General features: G+C 42.0%; 1 protein-coding gene across 10 annotated transcripts in view; it reads right to left on the reverse strand.

The window, feature by feature from the left end:
* Window positions 1–5,390, reverse strand: part of tead1b (TEA domain family member 1b) — a 49,522-nt gene extending 44,132 nt beyond the window's left edge. For 4 of the 10 annotated variants that reach the window (XM_086183229.1, XM_086183268.1, XM_086183259.1 and 1 more), the window contains exons 1-2: window positions 5,177–5,389; window positions 4,613–4,739 (exon numbers count right to left, since the gene is read on the reverse strand). The gene's annotated coding sequence lies outside the window, so the exon portion shown is untranslated. Of the gene's footprint in view, window positions 1–4,608; window positions 5,110–5,176 lie in introns of those variants that run through there. The other 6 variants (XM_086183297.1, XM_086183282.1, XM_086183273.1 and 3 more) reach the window with 3 other exon arrangements.
* Window positions 5,391–10,306: the final 4,916 nt, after the last annotated feature.

Raw genomic sequence — 10,306 nt, forward strand, 5'->3', positions numbered from 1 at the left:
GCCGCTTCAGGTCTCATGAAGGAAGACGTGAGGGAGAGCGGGGGAAGTGAGAGGCTGTTGTCCCCCAGTGCAAGGTTGACAAATACTGTAAAACCAGTTCACGGAATTCAAATGAAGTCATTGTTCATTTTCATGTACAACTTTCTTCGCATCTATTCACAACATGAATGACGTCCATAAAAGTATCTGTGTAGGTCTTTTGAGTGTTGAATTCTATTTCATAAATCATGCTTTTTTTTTAAACTGACATATCAACAAAGCCTAAATCTCTATTTTTAAAGAAAAAAAAGGCCACAGGCACAGGAAACCCATATTCATAAAGAATCAGCTGTGCTAGTCGGGTACAACGGAGTCCATTATAATCTTCATGAAGGGAGGATTTATTGCAGGGCTGTTGTATTTTACCGCGTCAGGTTTAATTGTTTGGCCAGTTTGTAATATGTGTGAACCGCTGGGAAGTCGTAAACTGTGAAGACGCTGACTAACACACCTTTTCTTTGTCAGTAATGATTATTTCAAAAAATAGAGAAAGAAAAGCGCACTGTTTCTCAACAGAGCGGCTAATCCCTGTAAATGATGTAATTCTATAATCGTCAGGGCTCCCTTCGATGAGGCAATTAAACACACTATAACCAAGTTTGTACGATACCACTCTCCACTGCTGTCCCGACCAAGGTTCCAAACTAATTTAGTGGCTACAGCCTGCATATTAATGATTGGAGCTTACCCTTCAGTTGATCTGTGCCTGGGCTGAAACCAGGGCACCTTCAGGGCAGAGAGCCTTATCTGTGTCAGCCTTGATAACAATACAGCCACCATTGATGAAAGGTCTTGTGGGAATTTGTTACAAGCAATGACTCGGGTCTACGAAGCCTGAAAGAGTGACTATCCCACATTTGAATACAAGCCACAAATTACAAACTGTTTCAGTAAATGAAGTGATTGTGTGCCTTTGTCTTCTCACTAGTGGGGACACTGCTGTATAGCCAGTACTGAGAAAGGAAGTTGTTGAAGCAGAGATTTCCTGTTTGAATTGTGGCTAGGAACTCAAAATGTTTATAGTGGTTTGTGAAACTGAGTCATGTCATCACTCATGAAGTATATATTGGTATATTCATATGTAACTGATGAGGGGGCGGCTCATTCATTTCTCCTTACAAAGAAGAACATACAGAAAACTGAAATTTTCCAGTGCCACAAGATCTTTTCAGTCCCTGCAATTCAGATATTAGACTTCGCTGTACTTCTGTATAAATAACTCATCCACACATGGTAAAGATTACAAAGCTGCAGCTTTAAAGAGTCTAACTTCAAAGGTTCAGGTTTATGTGAAACAGGGACGTCTTTTGTGAATGAAATTACTCAAGCAAAGTGGGAGTAGACTTAAACGCCGCCTGTCTTCCGTGAGAATGCACAAGGAGGAGGGAAAAAAAACTGTGTTGCACTTACTAAGGTGGCTGAGACGGCCAAAGTGCATTCAGTAGCCGGCAGTCATTTTATGGCTGCAGTATGAAGCAGATTTACTTAGATGACGTCAGTGGCTTTGAGCCAGCTTTTCCTTTTTGGTGGCACTCTCGGCTGGCCTCAGCGGGCCCTGCTCAAACTGCTGAGCAGCAGCAGCCCATACTCTAAAATTCCCTTTCTAGACCAGGGTTTACCTCAGGGCACAAACAGTCTGGGAGCCTTCAGGGGTGTCCTCTTTTTAAAGGTGGCTTTGACCAAACAGAGAAGTGATGTTTTGATGTGATTCTACCGCTGCCACACATCACATCTAATTACACAATTAGTGACTCTGAGTCCAGATTCAATTACAGACCACAGGTCTTTTTTTCTCGACAGAATTTTCATCACAAAAAACATAACAATCGCATTTGAACATTTCATTTAAATATATGTCACACATTAAGTGTTCGCAATCTCATGAGGAATGTCACTGAGCCTTACAGCAAATAGAAAATATGCTGTTGTGTTCGTCTATGTACATTTTTATCTTCAGTCAGGTAAAAATCAGCCTTTATTTCAAGAATTCCTGTCCTGTTTACACCGTCTATTCTGTATGGATTATTATCCAGAAACAAGATGAACTCAGAAATAGTTTGATCATATTAAGAGGTTCTATAACCAGACTTTGCCAAACTACACAATAAAGGCCAATTTAAATCAAATTGAATTACTCGGTACAGGAATGCACAATATTGGATTATTTGTTCATGTCCAATATGCTGATATTTTTCCAACTAATTTTGGCAGATAGCAGGTAATTATTGATGTTGATATATTTTAACAAGTTCATATTAGGCCTCAAAAACACATGTAAATATAGTGAATTTGAAAAAGAAAGTTTTTCTTGATTTTCAAAACGTATTTGAAAGCTCATATATCATCTAGTTGGTGTTGAAAAAGAGCCTTTACTCTTACTGGGCTGGTATAAATATTGGCCAACACACTGATACCAATACCCCCCCCCCCCCCCCAAAAAAAAAGAAAAGCCAACACAAAGGTTTTAGATTACATCACAATTTTACAATTTAATTTTAAACAGCAGAGGTCACCTTTTTGTTCTCATCATTATTTCAAAATAGATAGAAATAGACAGACGAGTAACAGAATGACAGTTAGAGCCTGAAAGTAAAAATAGAATAATAGGACCTGCACAGGTTAAAGTTATATTCTCTCACACCAACTTCAACTGCTCCGTCTTGTTATGCGTTCCACTCATCAAACAGGGGAGGCTGTTTGTGAACCGCTCATTTCTCTCATATGGCCAAACAAAGACAACATCCTATTCTTGCACAAATGTTATGCAGGCTTCAGTCCAACAGGTTCACTGCTTCCATGAGCTGAAAACAAAGCATCTATTTCAACACCCCCCGCCCCCCTACCCCGTATTTTTTTTTCTACCCGGTGAGCGGATTTACATTGTGACATGTCTGGGGTTATGCCTGACTGAGTTTCAACTGTTTACCAAAAATAATTCCAAGACTTTTAGGTTAATTAGATGAGAAAATGTGTATCTTCCTCGCGGGTTTTATTCTCAACATCACACAAGTTGTGCAACTGCTTTAACTGCCGGCTTTTCTATTGAGAACACGGTGGTAGGAGGCTGCAGCCAATAACTTGTATTGTGTGATGGAGGAGATGAGTTGGGTTTTTTTTGGAAGGCAATCTTTTAAAGCATGCAAGTTTTACCGCTGTTGTCAAGTTGCATCACTCTCATCTTTGATGTGCTTGTAATATTCCAATCTCCTCAGAGTTATTGCCTTTACAAAGATGGGTAAGTTACTGAAGCACAGTTAAAGCAAGACGAGATGTGGAGTGTGGCGACACACAGCTCAGGACAGAATGAATGGGGTGACACGAGGATTAAGTTTTTCGTTCTCTGCGAAATGAAGTTAAGACACTTTGATTGAATCACAGCAGCATATCTGAGCTGTGTAAACGCTGACCTGGTGACCTAACCGGGCTGTGTGTTTAAAGCAGGGCTGCCTAAAGGAGGGACGGATGGTCAATTTGGCCAGACAGATGTAAAAAAAAAAAAAACATGTAAAAATAAGAATAGTGATATAAAATAAAAACCATAACTTATTTTAAGAAGAATACTGTAAATAGCAGTTTTCTTTTTCATATGCTCTCTTAAGATCCCTAATATTTCTTTAAATTATTTGATCAGACAGCGGAGGAGAGAGTGGTACACGAACAGAGAAAGCATCTTCACAACACAATGCATGTATGCTTTTAACAAACAGCCCATCATTGAGTTTGAGTTCTGGCACAACAAGGGCAAAAGTTAGCCCCCCCAGACACACACGCAAACACACACACACACACACACACACACACACACACACAGACATTTAAAACAATGAAACTGCAAAAGCAGAGTGACGTGTAGCAGGGTTTGCACTCACTTTTCGAGCAAACTTTTAGAGAACGCCACTGACCTTATTCTCATCTTTTGCATAATAGCATGTGGCATTTTTACAAAGAGTTAGAGGGGCGAGTTGAAAACTTTGTGACACACAGATGGCTGCCACAGCTGGCCTACATGGGGGAGACTTGAGTTTTAGCTGAGCAGGCATTTCCCAAACTACAGAGGGGGGGGGGGACTCTGAAAGAAAACACAGAAAGTAGGAGAGCCACAAACTCCACAAGGAAACTTCTAATCGTTCATCATACTGTGTGTGTGTGTGTGTGTGTGTGTGTGTGTGTGTGTGTTTTAGTGGTTCCATTTAAGATTAAAGTGGGTTGTCTATTAATAAAAACACAGTCAAAACTAAAAACCTGATCGATAACAAAATCTACAGGAGAGCAGCAAGTTAACCTACTTGATATTTTTAATGCAACCTTGAAAAAGTGCAGTTTTATAGTACTAGTACTATTCCACTTTTTAAGCTAGTTCATTTTATATATATATATATATATATATATATATATATATATATATATATATATATATATATGATTCAAGGGCGGACATAGAGGAGCAACACGAAACAATAAAGTAGTTGGTGCTAACCGTTCCCTCGAGTTCAGTCGGTAACTTACAGTAACAACATGGAGAGCAGCAGAGAAAGAGAGAGAGGGAAGAAACAAACAAAATATACATACTTACACAAAACCTCGATGGCGATGAAAAACGCAACGTCCAGCGTGTTGGAGCAACAAGTCCCTCCACTGTGTTTTCGTCGAGGTGGTCCGAAAATGCTCCGGTAAAATCTCCCAACTCCCGGCTGAACCAACTACGGAGAGGAAAACAGCAACGTTTTCAATCGTCATCTTGTCCAAAAATTGTTAATCGTACCGAATATTTTTTAGTTCATCCCGAATCCAACTGGCTGTTTGTGGGGATGTGACACCGAGCACACGGCATCTGGGGCTTTATAGCGGCGTATGAGCAGGCTTCTTTTCAAAAAATGTGAAAAATGTCAAAGATTTTCGCTGCTATGTCAAAGCCACGGGCGACAGAGCGAGTGTAAGTGCCTGTTGCAACAGCGACCAGGATCGGCCATCTACCCCAGCGATGGAAACACGACCTAACGTTACTGTGGGATAAATAAAACACCAAAATATGCCAACATTTTCATAAACTATCCAGTATTTGCCAAGACGTAAACTAAACCCCACAAGCAGAAGTCTACAACCAGTTTGAATACCCGCAACTACCATTGAAACTTACCTCGTTATTGATATCTCATATAAAAATGTCCCTTTTTTGGTAGTGTGATGTTACTGGGTATTTTTAATACAATGTCAAGTTATTCTGGTGTTTCTGGGCCAGCAAGGAAGATGTAGGTGAATGGCTTCGCGAATTGACAGAGATGCGAAGAATGCTCGGAATGAGAAGAGGAATGAAATGAACGCAAAGAGCGAGTTTGCGCCGGGGCGGAGCGAGAGGTGGCGTCATCCCGAGCCCAGCAGCCTGCCTGGGCAGCGGGGACAGGGAGGGTGAACAAACATCCCGGGAACTGACGCCTTCAGGGACACGCCGAAAGTCAGACTTCACAGCTCTGAGGATGTGGTCGCCACCTGTGCTATCAAACATCCAAACCTATGGCCTCATTCATGAAATGTTCCTACACGAATTTGTTCTTCCACACCACAGGACCCTTTTGTCCTCAATTTAGTCTCACAGACACAGAGAGGAGCCTGAAGTTTATTTGTTACTCATTGTTCCTTTACGGTGGCCACAGAGAGACAGTAATGTGGACATATAGAAAATGTTGCTTTAATTTGAGGCCATGAAATATAACTCGTTCCCTCAATTTAGTTATTTCCCATTTTGGAATAAGTTATGGTATCTTGTAGCCACAAATCAATTAAACTGATGATACACATTCTATCCTTTGGTCTCAAAATATCTAAAATGTGTGAACTATTTGTGTCTTGTAGTCTCAAAATAGATTGAGAGAGCAGGTTATAACTCATGAATGCAAAATAATTGGAATGGGAATGAGTTACATCTTGGGATGGCATGGTGGTGCAGTGGTCAGCACTGTTGCCTCACAGCAAGAAGGTTCCAAGTTCGAGTCCCGGCTCCATCACAGGATCTTTCTATGTGGAGTCTCCGTGTTCTCCCTGTTCCTGTGTGGGTTCTCTCTGGTACTCCAGCTTCCTCCCACAGTCCAAAGACATCAAGAGGGGACGAGGCTGATTGATACTCTAAATTGACTGTAGGTGTGACTGTGAGAGTGAATGGTTGTCTGTCTCTATGTCTTGGCCCTGCGATGGACTGGTGACCTGTCTAGGGTGAGTCCCGCCTCATGCCTGAAGGCTGCTGGGATAGGCTCCAGCCCCCCCCCCCCCCCCCCCCGCAACCCTTAACAGGATAAGTGGTTGAGGATGGATGGATGGATGGATAGATGTTATATCTTGTGGCCTAAAAGTGACCACACTGAGGGAAAAAAGGTACTTTGTGTGATCTCTATATACATACTGAAGCAAGATATACTGTATGGAATTAGCAAAGACAAAATAATTAAATGACTGTAAATATGTTTGATATTTTAGATTCCTCAAAGTAGCCACCTTTTGCTCTGCTGACAGCGCTGCAAACCCGTGGCCTTCTCTCAATGAGCTTCCTGATGTCGTCACCTGAAATGGTTTTCACCTCACAGGTTTGCCTTGTCAGGGTTCATTTGTGGAATCTCTTGCCTCCTTAATGGGGTTGGGACCATCAATTGTGCTCTGCAGAGGTCATGTTGGAACACAGCTGACAGCCCTGTTTGACAACTGCTAGAATTCAGATTATGGCAAGAACCAGTCAGCTAAGCAAAGAGAAACGACGGTCCATCATGACTTTAAGAACTGGAGGTCAGTCAGTCGGGAAATCTGCAAAATCTTTGAGCGTGTCCTCAAGTGCAGTCACAATAAACATCAAGCGCTACGACAAAACTGGTTCACATGAGGACCCCCCAGGAAAGGAAGACCGCGAGTTTCCTCTGCTGCTGAGGATGAGCTCATCCTTCACCAGCCTCAGAAATCATAAGTTAACAGCACCTCAGATTAGAGCTCAGATAAATGCCACACAGAATTCAGTAGCAGAATCCTCTCTACACCAACTGTTCAGAATCCAAACAGGCCAATCAGGCCTTGAGCTGCTAAGAAACCACTACTAAGTAAAAGCAACAAGCAGAAGAGATTTGTTTGGGCCAAGAAACACAAGGAATGGACATTAGACCAGTGGAAATCTGAGCTTTGGTCTGATGAGTCCAAGTTTGAGATCTTTGGTTCTACCCGACGGGTCTTTGAGCGACGCAGAAAAGGTGAACGGATGGTCTCTACATGCTTGGTTCCCACCGTGAAGCATGGAGGAGGAGGTGTGATGGTGTGGGGGGGCTTTGCTGGTGACACTTTTGGGGTTTTATTCAAAATTGAAGGCAGACTGAACCAGCATGGCTACCACAGCGTCCTGCAGCAACACGCCATCGCATCTGGTTTGTGTTTAGTTGGATATTGGACTATTACTGATATTGGACTCTCAGTTGTTATTTTCAACAGGACAACGACCCCAAACACTCCTCCAGGCTGTGTGAGGGCTATTTGACCAAGGAGGAGAGTAATGGGGTGCTGCGCCAGATGACCTGGCCTCCACAGTCACCTGACCTCAACCCAATCCAGATGGTTTGGGATGAGATGGACCGCAGAGTGAAGGCAAAAGAGCCAACAGGTGCTCAGCATCTCTGGGAACTCCTTCAAGACCGTTAGAAAATCATTTCAGGTGACAACCAAGCTCATTGAGAGAAAGCCAAGAGTGAGCAGAGCAGTAATCAAAGCAAGAATTTTGAAGAATCTGAAATATAGAACATGTTTTGTGTTGTTTCGCAGGCTGCTCGGTGGTGCAGTGGTCAGCGCTGTCGCCTCACAGCAAGAAGGTTCCAGGTCCGAGTCCCAGCTCCAGCACAGGATCTTTCTGTGTGGAGTCTCCATGTTCTCCCTGTTCCTGTGTGGGTTCTCTCTGGTACTCCAGCTTCCTCCCACAGTCCAAAGACATCAAGAGGGGACGAGGCTGATTGATACTCTAAATTGACCGTAGGTGTGACTGTGAGTGTGAATGGTTGTCTGTCTCTATGTGTTTGCCCTGTGATGGACTGGTGACCTGTCCAGGGTGAACCCTGCCTCTCACCTGAAGGCTGCTGGGATAGGCTCCAGCCCCCCCACAACCCTTAACAGGAATAAGTGGAAGAAGATGGATGGAGTTGTTTCACATTTTTGTTCACGACATCATTTCATATGTGTTCATTCATAGTTTTGATGCCCTTCAATGAGAATCTACAATGTTAATAGTCGTGAAGATAAAGAGAAACCATTAAATGAGAAGGTGTCTCCAAACTTTTGACTGCTAGTGTATACATTCTAGGCTTCCACACCCTGTGCTCCTGACATCAGGCTCTTCCTCCTGTCTGTAAAACTAAACTGAGGGTTAAAGAAGTCCCACTGACTAATGTTTAAGAATAAATATAAAACGATCTCATGAATACGGCCCATTGGTATCTGTGCAGATTAATGATATAATTTGTAATATTTCTATATAACAATGTAGAAATATCCATGTTACTCCGTGATCTGAACTGTTCAAAGACATAAACAATACGTCAGAGAAAGCTCGGCCAACCAGGACAGCTACTTCACCAAGGTTTTAAAATAATATTCAGTTGTGATACTTCAAAGTAAAGAAATAGATTTATTAATCTTATAGTATGTCTCAAAACAGCAAATCACTGCATATTTGAGACAGTAAACCAATATAAAACTGTCCTACATGATAATGTTTGTAAAATGGATTTTTATAAGAGCAAATATAGGAAATCTATGGCCCAAAGTTGTGTCACTGCCAAGTGCAGATTCATAAAAGAGCATTAATACACACTCCTGTAGTACTGAGGTATATTTATATGACCTGGGGTCAGTTTTTCTTTTTAAAATTTCAATATTTACTAAAGGATATTCTCACCTGCCACGTCATACCAGAGTCCCATAAAAGCAAATGATTGTCTTCCAATTGAAAGCATTTTTTTAATAATCTAATATGATGCTACAGTAAAAGCCACCAGTTCTGACATGACAAACATTTTTCACTCTGATCAAAATGCACATAAGCCATTTGGACGGTTTGCTCAAACACATGTGGACAGAACACGAAGACACTACCGTGGTCCTGTCTGAACAAGCCATCCATTAGAAGCCTGTGTTTTGACAGCGATCCCTCAAAAGAAAGTGAAGACGAACGACCCCTCTGAAGACATCCATCCATCAGCAGCCCTTAACACCTGTCTGTGCACGTTTGCTTACGAGAGAAGAAGGGGTGTGATTAGAATGTTTGTTACGACTTGTCCGTCAATACATTTTTATGTTACTTTGTTTAACCATCCCTTCATGCCAGAGTTTGTTGCATTTCGCCATGATAAAGCCTGGTTGGAGCAGGTTTTCTCTCTTGGTTGTTCCCTCAGTCGTAAATGAATTATTTTCAGAAGGCAACTGTATCTTAAAGACCTCTGAAGTGAAAAGTCGCTGCTTTTCTGCGATGATGAATGTAGCAGTATGTAACAGCAGCACCTCAGCTGTAACGCAGTAATTCATCAGCTGTCACTGTGTGAAAGCTACATACATTGTGCAAACACAAAACTAGTGTGTGTATGTGTGTGTGTGTGTGTGCGTGCGTGTGTGTGTACTTGTACAGTTGTTTTTTTGAAGGCTGAGTCAATATTTGAACCATCATTGTGAGGACACCGTGGGAGGGGGGGGGGGGGGGGGGGGGGTTGGGGGGCTTTTTGAAAGTCCTCACTTCCTTAGACATCAAGTGTAATTTTGGAGTTAAGACTTGATTTTTGGGTTCAGGTTCAACTTAAGATGAGGATTTGGGATTCGTCCTATCGTGCAATCAACCAATTAGACTTTATTGGTTGAGCAAATTTCATACAAAAAAAAAATGCAACACACACACACACGCACACACACACACAAACATCAAATCGATGACTTTATCACTGGATAAAGCACTAAAATAAGAGTTCTCATTAAAACAGGAAATGGGGAGAACAGAAGCAAGAGAGAAAGCTAACAATGACGGGTATGGAAGTAAATGAAAGGACGAGAAAATGAAACAGGATAATAAATTTGTTGATAAACGTAAAGTGAAACTAGTCAAACAGTAAACGGACTGAGATACTCAAATAAGTGTGTGTGTGTGTGTGTGTGTGTGTGTGTGTGTGTGTGTGTGTGTGCGTGCGTGGGTAGATTACATCGACTGTAACAGACAAAGCCACATGACGTCATGTATTGGTTTGTGGGCTGCTGTTTTCAAGTCTCA

This window comes from Aulostomus chinensis, chromosome 2 (genome assembly GCF_037954235.1).
Source record: "Aulostomus chinensis isolate RoL2024-O1b breed Wild chromosome 2, RoL_Achi_v1.0, whole genome shotgun sequence".
Lineage (NCBI taxonomy): Eukaryota > Metazoa > Chordata > Actinopteri > Syngnathiformes > Aulostomidae > Aulostomus > Aulostomus chinensis.